The sequence below is a fragment of the Pinus tabuliformis genome, chromosome 5_1, assembly GCF_031772625.1.
Source record: "Pinus tabuliformis cultivar Carrire ecotype Pingquan chromosome 5_1, CPIR1, whole genome shotgun sequence".
Lineage (NCBI taxonomy): Eukaryota > Viridiplantae > Streptophyta > Pinopsida > Pinales > Pinaceae > Pinus > Pinus tabuliformis.
Window position 1 is genome coordinate 309423088 of NC_142305.1, and position 14807 is coordinate 309437894.

The window sequence follows — 14807 nt, forward strand, 5'->3', positions numbered from 1 at the left end:
AGGATGGTTTATGGTAAAATTTGATACTAAGGAAGCCATGGAATGGGTTGAAGCACGAAATTGGGCGTTTGGAAGCAGACCTGTTTATTTCAAACGTTGGACCCCCATGTTCGATGCGGCGAAGGAGAAAGTCGATGAAATTCCTGTTTGGGTGCGGGCTCCAAACCTTCCGCCGTTCCTTTGGGTGGACTCAGTCTTCAAATCGATAGGGAATCATTTAGGTACCTTCCTAGATGTGGATAGATCTTATCTGCAGACTTTTGAAAGAGGGGTTGCAAGGATTCTGGTAAGGCTCAATCCATCTGAAGGACTTGTGGAGTCGTTTCCTCTGCAATACAAGGAATATGTTTATGAACAACTGCTAGACTATGAGCTTTTTCCTTTCAGATGCCATTGTTGTCATGAATACGGGCATCTAGCGAGGGACTGCCCTTTGGGGAAAAGAAGAAGGGGGGTCCAGCAGAAGGTGGAGGAGTGGGAGGACTTGACGGGTTCACCCAAATCTCAGAAGAAAGAGGAAGTTATTGAGGAGGACCACCAGACCGGAGACACAGCTAACATAGTGGACGAGGAAATGCAGCAGAAGGAGGAGAGCCCCGATCAACGAAAGGATGATCAGACAGGTCGGGATGCTCCTGCGGCAGAGATGGCTGGTCCTTCGGAGGAACCAGCTCCCGGTATGCAGCCCTCTTCTTTTATGCTCCCTGTAATTTCTGTTGCGTGTAATGATGAAATCGTGGCAAATTCTTCTAAGTTGCAAAATTCAGAGGATTTCTCTCATAACTTAGAGTCTTTGTCAGAAGCCATCCCGTCTCTAAATCTGAACAGTGAGGTGCCTTCAAAGAATAGCCTGGGAACGGGATGTCTTTCTGTCACCCGACCTTATAACTTAAGGTCCCTCCATAAACCCTCCGCCTCCATCTCCGACTTTCAGGATTCGGTGGGTGGTCTAAGTCCTGAGCCTTCTAGGGGTACCTCCAAGAAAGGTAGAGGTAGGAAATCTTTATTGTCAAAGACACAAGTTAAGGCAAAGTTTGACGTGGCTGATGGGAAGCAAATGACGATTCCCGGGGCGCTTAGAGCAGCAAAAACCCCTGAGACGGTTATCAAATGATCTGTCTGTCCTGGAACTGTAGGGGTTTAGCTAGTAAGCCCAAAAAACTAGCACTAAAAGATCTCATTACTCGCCATCATCCGGATGTTGTCTTTCTTCAGGAAACCCTGGGCAAGGGTACAGAAGTTGAATCATCTTTGCGATCCCTTTTGCCGGGCTGGTCTTTTCTTGCCCTTGATGCTGCTGGTCACTCTGGAGGCCTTGCCATAGGTTTCAAGACCGGGAGATTAAAGATTCAAAACAGCTGGGGTTCAGACCATGTTTTGGGTTTGGAGGGTCTCTCGACTGAATTCGACCAGCCTCTGCTGTTCATTAATATTTATGGTCCTTGCCAGGGCAGAGTTCCTTTTTGGAACAATTTCTTGTCAAAAGAGCTTCTATTGAATAAGAATCTGATTATTGGGGGTGATTTAAATTTCTCCCTGGGGATGGCGGAAGCTTGGGGTCCCTCCGCACGGGAAGATCCCTTAACTGATTTTTTCTCAAAGGCCCTCCAAAACGCAAAGCTGATTGATGTCAATATTATAAAGGCAAAGCCGACTTGGAGAAACAGAAGAACGGGTGAAGATAGGATAGCAAAGAGATTAGATCGATTCCTCATCAATGAAACTTTGGCGGCTTATATTCCCTTGTTCAGACAATGGGTAGGGGAGGGGGGAAATTCGGATCATCTCCCAATTTTCCTTGAAGTCTCAAAGCCCCCAGCAAAGCCGGCTTCTCCCTTCAAATTTAATGCTTCGTGGCTTCAGGAGGAGTCTTATCAACAACTTTTCAAAAGCACATGGAGACATACGGGACAAATTTCTCAGGCCAACAAGGGAGGTCATTTTATGGAAAATCTGAAAAGGCTTAAGAGAGCAACCATTGAATGGGCTTCTGAGAGAAGAAGGAAACAGAATGAGGAGCTGGTAAAAATCGAGGAGGCCCTTGGGCTCCTTGAAGACCCTGACTCAGATGCCTATGAGTCACAGGATTCAAAAGAAAGGATATTGTCCTTAGAGAGGGACAGAGCAAAGATTTTGCTGGAGAAAGAAGAGGAGTGGAGACTGAAAAGTAGGGCCATTTGGTTAAAAGCAGGGGATGAAAATACAAAGTTTTTTCACAATTATGCTAAAGGACGAAAAATTGCAAACACCATATGGAAGATGAGAGACTCCGAGGGAAGGGAAGTGTCCTCTTTTGAGGAAATCTCTTCTATGGGGAAGAATCATTTTCAAGCCCTCTTTTCTAATCCTGGGGGGATCTCTTTGGCTGAAATTATTAGAACAGCTCAAGCTTTTCCTAGATTTGTGGATGAAGAAGATGCAGAGTTACTCTTTAGGGAAGTGGAAAAGGAGGAAGTTGAGCGTGTTATAAAGGCAATGCCTAAAGATAAAAGCCCGGGTCCGGATGGCTGGACCATAGAACTCTTCATCCATTTTTTCGATATTATTGGTGATGAGCTTACTGAGGTGGTGGAGGAATCCAGAAAGAAAGGTGAAATTTACAGTTCTTTTAATGCTACTTTCATAGCTCTTATTCCAAAAAATGAGAATCCTGCTTCTTTTGAAGACTTCAGGCCTATTTCTCTTTGCAACACAATCTATAAGATAATTGCGAAGATTATTGCGGTACGCCTGAAGCCTTTTCTATCTGAATGTATCTCAAGTGAGCAGTTTGGGTTCCTGGATGGACGGCAAATTCACGAAGCAATTGGAGTAGCACAGGAAACCATCCACAGTATCAGACAAGCAAAGAAGAAAGGGGCAGTTTTAAAAATTGATCTTTCAAAGGCCTATGATAGGATTGACTGGTCTTACCTAAGATTATTACTGACCCACCTGGGATTCAAATTGGAGTTCATAAATTGGATCATGGGATGTATTTCAAATGTCAATTTTGCGGTGCTGATTAATGGGGCGGCTTCCCCCTTCTTCAAAAGCCAGCGAGGACTGAGACAAGGGTGTCCGCTTTCCCCTCTTCTCTTTCTCCTAGCAGCAGAGGGGCTGAGCAGGCTGATCTTAAAGGCAAAACAGTCAGGCTTGTTTACAGGTTTGGAGGTTGCTGTAAATCTGTTCATTTCACATCTACTTTTTGTTGACGATATTTTGTTATTCTTAAATGGGAATCTAACTGAAGTAAAAGTTCTTAAGGATATCATTGACCTTTTTCTGAAAGCCACAGGACTTCAAGTAAATCACAGAAAATCTCATTTCATTATGGAGGGTTTCACTAGACAAGAGGTCAATGCTATTACAACCATCATGCCTTTTGAAACCTGTCAGATGGATATGCCTTTCAAATACTTGGGGTTTTGGCTAAAACCGTCCTCTTACCGCAAACAAGATTGGTACTGGCTAGTGGCAAAGATTGAACAGAGGATTTCGCACTGGAGCTACAAATGGCTTTCAAGAGCTGGCAGACTGACTTTGGTCAACTCAGTCCTTCAAGCCATCCCTGTTTTTTGGGCAGCACTGACCTGGATTCCCAAAGGGATTATACATAAAATCAGGCAGATCTGTAGCAGATTCTTATGGTCAGGATCCAAGGAAAGTGCTGTGCTCCCATGGGTTGCCTGGGACAAGATCGCTAGACCGAAGGAGTGGGGAGGTTGGGGAGTCAAACAGCTAGGGGATTTCTGCCAATCCTTGGCGGCAAAATCTGGTTGGCGAATAGTAGTGGCAGATAATCTCTGGACCAGGGTTGTTAAAAGGAAATATATTGATCCAACCCCTCTGGAAGATTGGATAAGAAGCCCAAACAAAAAAGGGAGAAACTGCTCGGTTATTTGGAAGGCAACCATGGACGCCTTTAAAATTATTGAACAAGGACTAGCATGGCAAGTGGGGAATGGTGAATGTGTGCGCATTGGTAAGGACCCATGGGTAGGGTGTAATGAACATTTTGCTCTCTCTCCTGGTTTGCTTGAACATCTTGACTCAAAAGGAATTCAACAGCTTAATCAGATTGCAAACCCGTTTTTGTCTTCCATCTGGGGGCAGGGTTGGAAGTCAGCTGAAGATTTGGAGTTGGACATTCGTTGGAGAGATGAATGGAATGTATTCATTCAAGAACTAAAGCGTTCGAATGTCAGACTAAAGGACTCTCCTGATTCTCTGGTTTGGGCTCATGCAGAAACAGGTCGTTACTCCCCAAAGGCTGGATACGATTTTTTGATGAGCAGAAAGGGGTGGGAACCTCCGGTTTGGTGGGCAAAGCCCCTCTTCAAATTAAAATGTCCCAAAAAAGCCAGAATTTTTCTCTGGTGTGCGCTAAAAAATAAAATCCCCACATGGGACATCCTCCAAGCTCGTTTCCAGTTGGGGCCGAGTAGATGTCCTCTCTGTAAAGAAGCTTCTGAAACGATCTCTCACCTTTTCGTAAGCTGCCCTTTCGCCATGACAGTTTGGGAGGAAATTTTCAAACTTCAGAAATTCTCTGGGAAGTGGGAAGGGGCTTCTTTATCGGCTGCTTGGGAATACTGGTGGTCTCACTACCCTGAAAAAAACCTGAGAAACCTCCCACCTATTGTATGCTGGGGTATTTGGATCTCCCGGAATGGATGCATTTTCAATGGGAAGGTCACTCCTGCACCCGTCATTGCCTTACAAGCCTCAGCTATCTTTGCTAGTATACCTGAACCTGAGGGCACTTCTTCTGCAAACCGGCGGGTGGATTTAGTCATCAGAGAGGGCATCCCTTATGCTTTTTTTGACGGAGCTGCCCAAAACAATGTCACTGGAGCTGGAATCATTATTCACCTCACTCCTTCTCATTCCTTAAAAGCCTCTGTTGGACTTGGGTCGGGTACAAACAACTTTGCCGAATTATCTGCCTTAAAACTGCTCCTCTGCTGGCTCATTCATAGAAACATCCTCACTGTTCAGATTTTCGGAGACTCGGCAAATGTGATTCATTGGGTCAATGAGAAATTTATTTGCAGGAACTATATGCTGTTACCTCTGTTGGAAGAAGTGAAAAGTTTAAGGACTCATTTTAATAGTTTTTCCATTGCTCATATTTACAGGGAAAATAATGAAGAAGCCGACCGGCATTCTAAAACAGGTCTGCAGCAAGCTTTGGGAGTTTGGAGGATAACAGAGCAATCTCAGGACCAGATCCGTGTGTCGGATCTCCCTCCTTTTCACTAGTCTTTTTGTCTTTTTTCTTTTCTTCATTGTCGTTCTGATATGCATGCTACTGTGGCAGAAGAGACTGTGTTTCAAATACTTATATATGTATTGAAAAAATATGTTTTTGTTTTTAATGGGCTGTTTTCCTGTAAAAAAGGAGGCCCAGGAACTTATGGTGACAGTACTGAACTCATACATTTTTGATAGGGCCTTTATAGGCTGGCAAATGTTTAGAGAACAAAAAGTCTTTTTGATCAAAAAAGACATGGATAACATGAAAACACTGAAGAGAGTAGCCTCTCTGTGGATCGTGAAACCTCTGCTGAATGCTCACGCATTCTTTTTTGTAGCTTTTTTATATCTCAATTAATAGAAAAGCGCGGTATTTTTTCCTCGGAAAAAAAGTAAGGACTTCCTAAAACAATTCCACATATATCCAAAGGAACTATATCTAACTCAACCTCATCTACAAATGCTGACCCAAAAGAAAACTTAAGTTTACATTGTCTAGTCACTTGTAGCTTTGCTTTATCACATAACCAACCTATTGGATGTGGTTTCTTGTGAGGTGTGGTTAGTAATCCCAACTTCTTTACAATTTCTTCAGAAATTAAATTTACTTGTGAGCCACTATCAAACAAAGTATCAATCTTTTTATGCTTGGAAATAACTCGAATATGAAAAAGCTCATGTCTTTTCCTCTCATTTTCTTCATTATCAGTAGATTGTGCAGAATTACTAGTAGATGCTTTAGAATTTCTACCTTTTATACCTGTGGCTGTGATTGTTGTTTCATCTCCTGAGTCTAACCCCAAATCCTTTTGAATAGTTGTAGCAGTCTTCTTCTTTTTGCCCTCGAACTTCTTGGGTCTCAGCTCCGGATGCAAGATCCAGCAATGTTCATCATCATGCCCATCCTTCTTACAGTGAGTGCATGAAGATTTGGTCTTTTGTACAGTATTTGTCTTCCTCTCTTTCCATTTTTGTTTTCTCTTTTCCTTGCTTTTGCTTGCAGTGGGTTTTGATGATCCCCCAACTTCTGGGTTCACATTCTTGCCTCTAGCCTCTAGATGTGTAGCCTGAATAGATACCTCATCTATGCTAGTGGGATTAAACATGAGAATAGTGTGCCTTAAGTAGCTGTGTAGACCACCTATATACTTCAGCAGAGTTTCAGGTGAGTCTAAAGAAATTCCTAGAATCAAAGCTCTTTTCCTAAATTCTTGGGTGTAGCCTTGTACACTTTGCCCTTTTAATTGGCGAAGAGTTTGCCAGCTCATCATGGCTTGTTGCATATAGACTAGTGGATAGAATTGATTTTTAATTGCATAAACAAATTCACTCTAGATAGAAAGAATTTTACCATGCTTCTTCATGTCAGCTTGTGTCCTACCTTCCCACCATACCAAGGTAGTTATTCCAAGGCGTAAGCTGGCCAGCTGAATCTTACTCTTGTCTGAATCAATGCTTTGCACTCTGCAATAAACATCAATCTGTCTAATCCAATTATCTAGCTTCTCTGCATTCAACTCTCCATCATATATCAGCAAATCAAATTTAACATCTAATTTAATCAAAGATGTTTTCTTTTTATTTTCAGGGCTACTAGGAGGTGTGGGGAGTTTTTCTTATTTCCCTTTGCCTTTAGAGTGGTCATGGAGGAGAGATTTTTCTACTCCTTTATCTCGTTTGGAGTTTGTTGAATCTTCTTCTCTACCTTTCTTAAATTCTCTATACATTTCCTTTACCACGGCTTTCATGGTCATGAAACCATCCATGAACTGGGAGTCCGATTCCAAGGGGTTTTCTTTTGACATTTTCCTCTTAGGGTAGACTCTTCCAATTTCAGGGTTAGCTTCAACCAATTCTTCTTCTCCTAATTTAAGCTTTGATCTAGTTAGCATTCAACAACAAAATCCAGCACAAGCTTGTCTAACCTTATTAACCTAGAGCTCTGATACCACTTGATCTAGAATTTATCCAGGACAAAGATTTAAAGGTATTACAGACTCATGTGCATGGATGTGCCTATGTTACTTTATGCGGTGGATCGATAAGATTGTGAAATACATAGACACTAAAGCAGTTAGAGAAAACACAACAGGAAAACATGTAAATACAACAAGTTTAATAAGGAGTTCACCCAATGCTCCTGGGCTACATCTCCTGGTCCAGCCTTCAGTGGTTGCCTCTCTATTATGTTTTCAAAGCAGATTTTTTACAACAGTGAGCTCAATTTGAGTCTTACTCAACAGATATAAATCAGTACGACTGAGTACACAGACTCTCCTTACAGAAACTCGACCTCTACTGGTCACAGTAGTATGAGCCCAATCTGAGACTCATACATGACAGGCCTATGCCAAGGAGTTCGCTTGAACCTCTCAAGCCTTCTTTGGAGTGCACAGACTCTCTGACTCTCTCTGGCTCTGTCTCGATGCTTCCTTTGCTCTGCAAGTCAGCTCGACTTACTTTCTCTGTTCTCTGCTCTTAGCTTTCTTACTTGCTTTTCTCCTTTCTAGCTGCTTGCTTTGTTTCTGTCAGTTTTTGGCTTTAAAGCCAATCTGCTTTCTTACTGTTCGTTTCCGCTTCCCGGTGTTCTGGTTCTTCTGCCTCTGTCTGTTTGAATTCCTCTGTTCTGTGTCATCATCATGTGTAATGCTTCACAAGGAGGTGGCCACCTGTTTCATAATGAACTGAGTGTTAGCTCTCTTGGAAATGTTTGAACGATCTTTATTTTCGTTTAACTCCCAGATTGCCTGCGAACATGATTCTTCTACCAACTCATCATTCATGCCGGACTTCAATCTTTATATAACTCAGCCTGTTTACCCTATTGAATCAAGTCCTCCGTCGGATTACATGTCCGTTGTCAATCTAGAGCCTCCAGATGCTACGATCTCCATCCATATCAGGTGGCTAAGTTGCATGACATTTACCCGTATGTTGTGAGTGGGTTTCTCTTTCTTCTGCCGAACGCGTGACACCCAGTGTGTGGCATCGGGTGGGACTCGGTTGAAACCGCTTATCGCTCGAAGCCCTTCCGATATCCTACCGGTTTTTGTGTGGGACCCGCCTCTAACGGAATCGACGAATTCCATACGATTTTTTACTTTTCGGTTCCGGTCACTCAGGGTTTTTCCTTCACTGAGGGGTTTGCCCGGAGATATGCGATTAGCGACTTGTCGCTAATCGCATATCAGAAACCTCCCCTGTTTCACAAAAATACCTCCCGTTTTGTTGTTTCATGGCAGCGCGCATTACCATGGGCCAACGGTCTACGCACTTGACCGAGGGTCCTCATTGCTCCGTGCTCCTCACAAAGTACAACTGTTCCAAGGGTATTTCTAATAAGCTCAACCTTTGTAAGTATTTGAAACTTTGGCATGAATTTTTCAGAGTCATGAAAAATTAGAGAGTGTTTTAGGATCCAATTCGGATCATTAGTTGTTATTCTAGATATGTGCTACTGCTACTCCTTGTCATATATTTTATGTTGGTTGGTTGCTATTACTATCATAATTTTTGCTGCTAGAAGATGGTGCCTTGATACATATGGATCTATCTTGTGCACATGGATGGTTATATGCATGAAGAGTTTTACATGTTGGTCATTCATCATTTTGCTAATAATATAAGAGTTTTGTAGTGTTGGTCAAGGAGTTTGATTGAGTATTCCTTTGAGAGAGGCATGAGTACTTTTGGCTATGTATTAGAAAGTTTTGAGCATCATGTAACAACCACAAGTTTCATATTGCACTCCATCATTTACAGTGATTTCTCATGTTCATGAGGCCCTGTAATTAAGTGTTCAAGTCTTTAGGCTAATATTGTCATGAGTTGGTGATAAAAAGGTTATGAGTCATGTCAAGTTTCTGTTGTTATGAGTTGTTGCAACCATCTTTGGCATGTTGTATATCATGTTATAGTCATTTTTTAGCCTTGTATCTCATTTTATAGCCATGTACTTACATTGTATTGGATATCATTGGTCATGGTCATGTTGGAGAGAGAGTATTGGTGTCTAGTATCCATTGATGAGGGATGAACCAACCATTCATGAGGGTTGATGGGTGTTGCTTCAGTCATGTATTGCATATCAGTCATATTGTGTTAAGTCAATCCCTTGGTCCTTGAGGTGTAGCCTTCAGCTAGAAGGCATTGGTTGCAAGTTGATGCATGTGTGGTTGTTGATCAGTTATGGGTATTGTGTTGTTGCTTGAGAGAGGATGGATGATCCTATTGTTGATTGGTCATCATGTATCTGTTGCTATTGTATTAGAGGACTCTTTGTTGTTGCTCATTGGTTTTGGAGAGAATCTTGTTGCTCACATTATGATGTTGTTGCTGGTTGAGAGTGGTGTTAATGGAGAGTTTGTTGTTGTTGCTTCATGAGAGCGAGAGTTATTGTTGTTGTTATTTGTTGTCATGCTACCATGAGGAGTGTTGTTGTCTATTGATCCATTATGATCTGACCCATCTAGTATCAATGGGGATTATTGTCTATTCAGTTATGGTTACTTGTATGAGCTCAACCCTTTTCTATTGATGTCAAAGGGGGAGTGAGTGAGTGGTTATTCAGAGGTCATTTGGAAGGTTCAACTGGGGTTGCCATTAATGCAAAAGGGGGAGATTGTTGGCATTATGGCTCAATTTTTGGTTGGCATTGATGTCAACCTGGTAGCATGAGTTTTTGGTCGCGTGTGATACAGAGTCTTGCTTATGCACATGGTTGATTGGTACATGTATTGGGCTTGATGATTGGTTTCAGGTGCTACTAAGATGGTACTTGGCTTGTACACTAGTTGTTGATCATAGGTCAATGGTTACATATGTTAGTGTAGGTATTTGGCTTGTGTGTGGATGCCTTGGCGGGTTGTGGAGATGTTATACTTAGTTGACAATGATTGAAGGCTGTCAAGTTGTGTTTATGGCACTTGGTGTGTATGTGGATGGTTTTTGGCCAGTACGATCAGTTGCAGGGATTTGCAGGGCCTATCATTGAAGATCATGCAAGTGTTGAAGAAGTTGTGGAGAAGTTTGATTGCTTAGGTGTTAATGTAGCTAATGGATGGCATTCAATTCAACTTAGCTTGACTTGTGATGATGATGGAGTTGTGACAGTGGTTTGTTGGAGTGTTTTAGTGGTTATAATGGGTCGCTAAGGTATAATGGGTCGCTAAGGTGTTTTAGTGATTTTGACTATCCTCTGCCCCAACCACCTGGAGCTAAGCATGTGCATGTGATTGAAGGGATCCAACCAAATGGAAGAATGATTATCCATGCAGTCGCAACTAAAATCTAGTAGAATTGGGCATGTGGTTGTGGCTTGTACTAGAAATTGCTCTGGATTCCTCGCGCACATTGCAAATTTCTTCGATTTCCTCGCACATATTGAAGTGTTAATTTGTCTTGTAATTTTAATAAGGGTAAGCTAACTTCTAGAAGATGGTTAACAATAAGATTATTCATTGTTAAGTGAATCTAGTGGCTAGATTAAGTCAAGGACCAATGAACCGAACCACTTCCAACATATGAACATAGCTCCACTACATAATGGTAATTATTGATTTAACCATTACATAAGATTACAAATAGATGGAGATCATGAGGTTATTGGTTATTTCTCTTAGAATAAAAAATGATGGTTCTATGAACTTCGACAATGTGTGTGAGAGAAGAGTGGTGTGTGCAAGTTATGCAGGGAATTTTGCAGAAAATCTTGAGTAGTTCATAGCGGTAGGAGATGGCAACAGAAGTATGATTCAACCAAGATTTTATGCAGCAGTATGGTGATGGCATAAGGAATGATTGTATAACATTTCCTATATACTTTCTCATTATATTTTCATCAAATTATCTTTTGTGTATGCAAAATGTATTATTGATAGGGTTTTGCAATGATTGAGTAAGTTGTTGCAGAATTTTTCAGTGTGATTGTTGTGTTTGATTTTGATCCTATATTACTAGAGGTTGTTGTGTTGTTCTAGCTGAGCAATTCAAATTGACTCCAGTATGAAAATGAATGAAATGAGGGTCACATAGAATAATGGAGTGGGGGCTTCGAAAAATTTAGTATAGAGAACATATTTCTTCATGAATCCAATGAGAGTTGGATGAGGCTCGTTGGTCGTGGTGGCTTCCAACAAATGAATGTCAGTAGAGTCATAAGATGAGGATCAAATTTCTTCATTGTCCAATAGATGTTGGGCAAGGCTCGTTGGTCATGGTGGCTTCTAGCGGATGGATGTTTGTAGAGTCGTGAGATGAGGATCAAATTTCTTACTGATAGTAGCCATATGTATTTTCTATGTATTAAATTGCTTGACAAATAATAAAATTATTAAGTAGTGCAACAACAACAAGGGTGGTATTTTTCCCAGAGGAGGGTTTTCCACTAGAAATATCTCATGTCATCTTGTGCATGTTTGTTTGGTTGTTTATGGTTCTCATGTGTTGATCATGGTGCATCTACATGTTCAAATATGTTATTTAGTAATTTGTTTAATGCATTATATGATCTGATCTACTTATGGGTTAATGTATATTGTGATTCAGTAATTGGAAAAAGGTTTAAAATTTAATAAACATTGCCACTACTGATTCACCCCCCCTCCTCTCAGTAGTGAGCACATTTCCAACATGAACAAGTTATTTGAGTATATTGGGAGTTTGTACTATACTCAACTATGAGTAAAATGACAAATTTAATAATATTCATTATGACTTCTATGCTACTCAAACCTCTGTAAAGAGACTTATTTATACAGCTTTGGTGGGCCTAACAATTAAGAGCACATGTTCCTTCCTCTAAGGCCATTGGTTAAATCTAAAGGAGCTTGGGTATGTACACCTTTGTAAACTAAGTAGTCATATCATTATACATAAAACATCCTAAATAGTCAAATGAGTGTATGTAAAAGGTTCCTTCTCCAACAAACAAAAGGGGTCTCATACTTCAATTTGATGTTTAAAGCCACTCTGACCTTGAATTAACTTATTATTATTATAACATACTTTTCTTTGTTCTTATAATTATCTAGTTAAAAGAAGCTTCTTTGCAAATAAAATTAAATTTTGCAAAGTCTAACTATTTTATGCTTTTGCCTTTTTCTTTTAGATGCAATTTGTGGTGAGACATGTTTTTTCATTATTGAAATGCATTTTTAAATGCATGAATGTATTTAGAGCCTTGAAAACCCTAGGATACTCAATTTGTATAGATTTAACAAATTAAATATATCATTTCAATAATTTTTAACTATATTTCAAATAAAAGTCATTGAAAAATATATTCCCAAAAGACTAAAAACAACTCTTTAAAGAGTGGGAAAACCTATCATAATCAGTTGTCAAACCAATAGTGGGGACAACCATCACTGGTTTCTATTCGCAAATGTGGGTTGAATCGCCATTATTATTCAAGGAAAACCATGCCACTTGGAATTACTCGTTGTTGGTTCGTAAGAGGGCAAGCTTTCACTCTTGTCAGATGCCTCTAGATCTTGGGTTGTTAACTTATTTCCTTTCGTCTGAGGAATACGAGCTCTTATCCAAGACTAAAAACAACTAATTTATTTTTACTTTTTCTTAAAGAAACATGTAGTGACTTTATATTATAATAAAAAATTGGATTATGGGCTAGAACCCTCATAAAATTCATCATATTCCACTATAACATTATTTTCAACAGTCCAAAATATAACAATTCTATGTATGTGACATCTTTTACCAACTATTCTAAGCAAATGCCTACCATAAACCCTATAGAAAACTCAAAAACTTATACTTACATCATACTACACAAAGTCAAATTACAATAGATTATTTGGCAATTGATGGCCCCGCCTCAATAGATTCCTCCTGTTGTTTAATGTCAACTTCCTTGGTCTATTTCTCTTGATCTGCCACTCTTCTGATCCTTTTCTCTATTGGTTCCTCACTGGTATCTGATTCTTCCAGGATGCCCTTTGCCTCATTAGTATTTGATTCTTCCATAATGCCCTTTGCCTCACTGTTAAGATCTTCCTCCACCTTTGCCAATCTAATGTCCATCACAACCAACTCAGTCTCAAGTGCAACTTACAGTTTCTAAAAATTCCCCTACATCAATTCATATTTCTTGACCAATAATGCCAGGTGTATTCATATTTCTTTTCCCTTTAAGTCGCTCCACTACCTCATGGCTTTCAACATTATCTCTACTGCCTCCAATATTATTTCCAAGAGTTGTTTCATTTGTTCTTGCATCTACTCAAGGGATGTTAACTTATTGCTTGCCATTAAAGCTCCTCGATGTAGCACAATACTTCAGAAAACGTCAATTATTGTAGGTTACCTTGTATCCCTACCCAACTCTTGTAATGTTAGGCCAAATCTAATCCTTTATGGACAATGCCGTGAAGAAGTAGCCTACTCCATCCTCTGGATCGCCATTTGATGGCATTCATTTTTTCCTTTGCCAAATCCATTGCACCAAGGCTGAAAATTTTATAAATTGAATGTCATGAGTAACAAATAATACAGAGGGAGAGGGAAATTTAGGCCTTTCTGAAGCAATTTTCCTGTTTGTGCAAAACTATAATAGCTACACTTGTATCCACCACACTCCAAATGATGTTTTTTGGACCTGGCACCACTTGGTTATCCTAAGTACTCCAAAATTACATAAGTGTGAATGATTTCAAGTCGATGATACTCTTCCATCAATCCTCACATATATTTACTATAGTTGGGTTGTCATTATGCCCTTATAATTCCCAAGAATATAACATTACTGAAGCACTTAATGACTGAGAGAATTGATTTAACTTCGTTTTGGTCCTTCAACATATTTCTTTGTTGTAGTCGTCGTTTAATTCATATTTGTTAGGGGAATAAGTTTCCTAATTGATCATGGTAAAGGTAGATACATTGTTTGACTTTGGTCCTTCTCCATTATTCGTTGTTCCAAGGTGGTTCCTTTATTTTCTAGTGTATCAGCTTCAAAATTTAGATGTCGATACACATGGTAAAATTCAATGTGATTGAAATGTTGAGTTTCTAGAACAACCCTTTGCAATATGGGATAGAGGGAGGTAGTATATTTTCCCCTAGCTGTCCATACATGTTGAATCATGATCATTGAATCGCCAAAAACTAATTGTAGAAATTCTGGCTGTAGATTAATCTAATAATGCAATGTAACCAAAGAAAAATACTTTAATCTACTTCTACAATCAAACTTGCAGAAGCTTAATAGATTTGAGCAAGATCAAGCAGAACATATATAACGAGAAGAAGAATCAATACACATGAAACACAAAAGAATACTCTGGGGAAAGCCTCAGCTAAAAACCCCGCTATGTATATTATCATACAAGTGGTAATATATCAGGATTACACACAGCTTTAGCTCTCACAGCTATCCAGCTCTCAGTACAATCCCTCACTAATGCTCACAGAAAAAATACACTGCTCATATGCCTTCTCCTCTGCCCTCCAAGCTCCTATTTCCTTGCGCAGTTTCTCGTGGGTGATCCAGCAGTCACCAAGTTTGACACTGATCACTCACACTGATCTTACACCCTGTAAAACTGTAC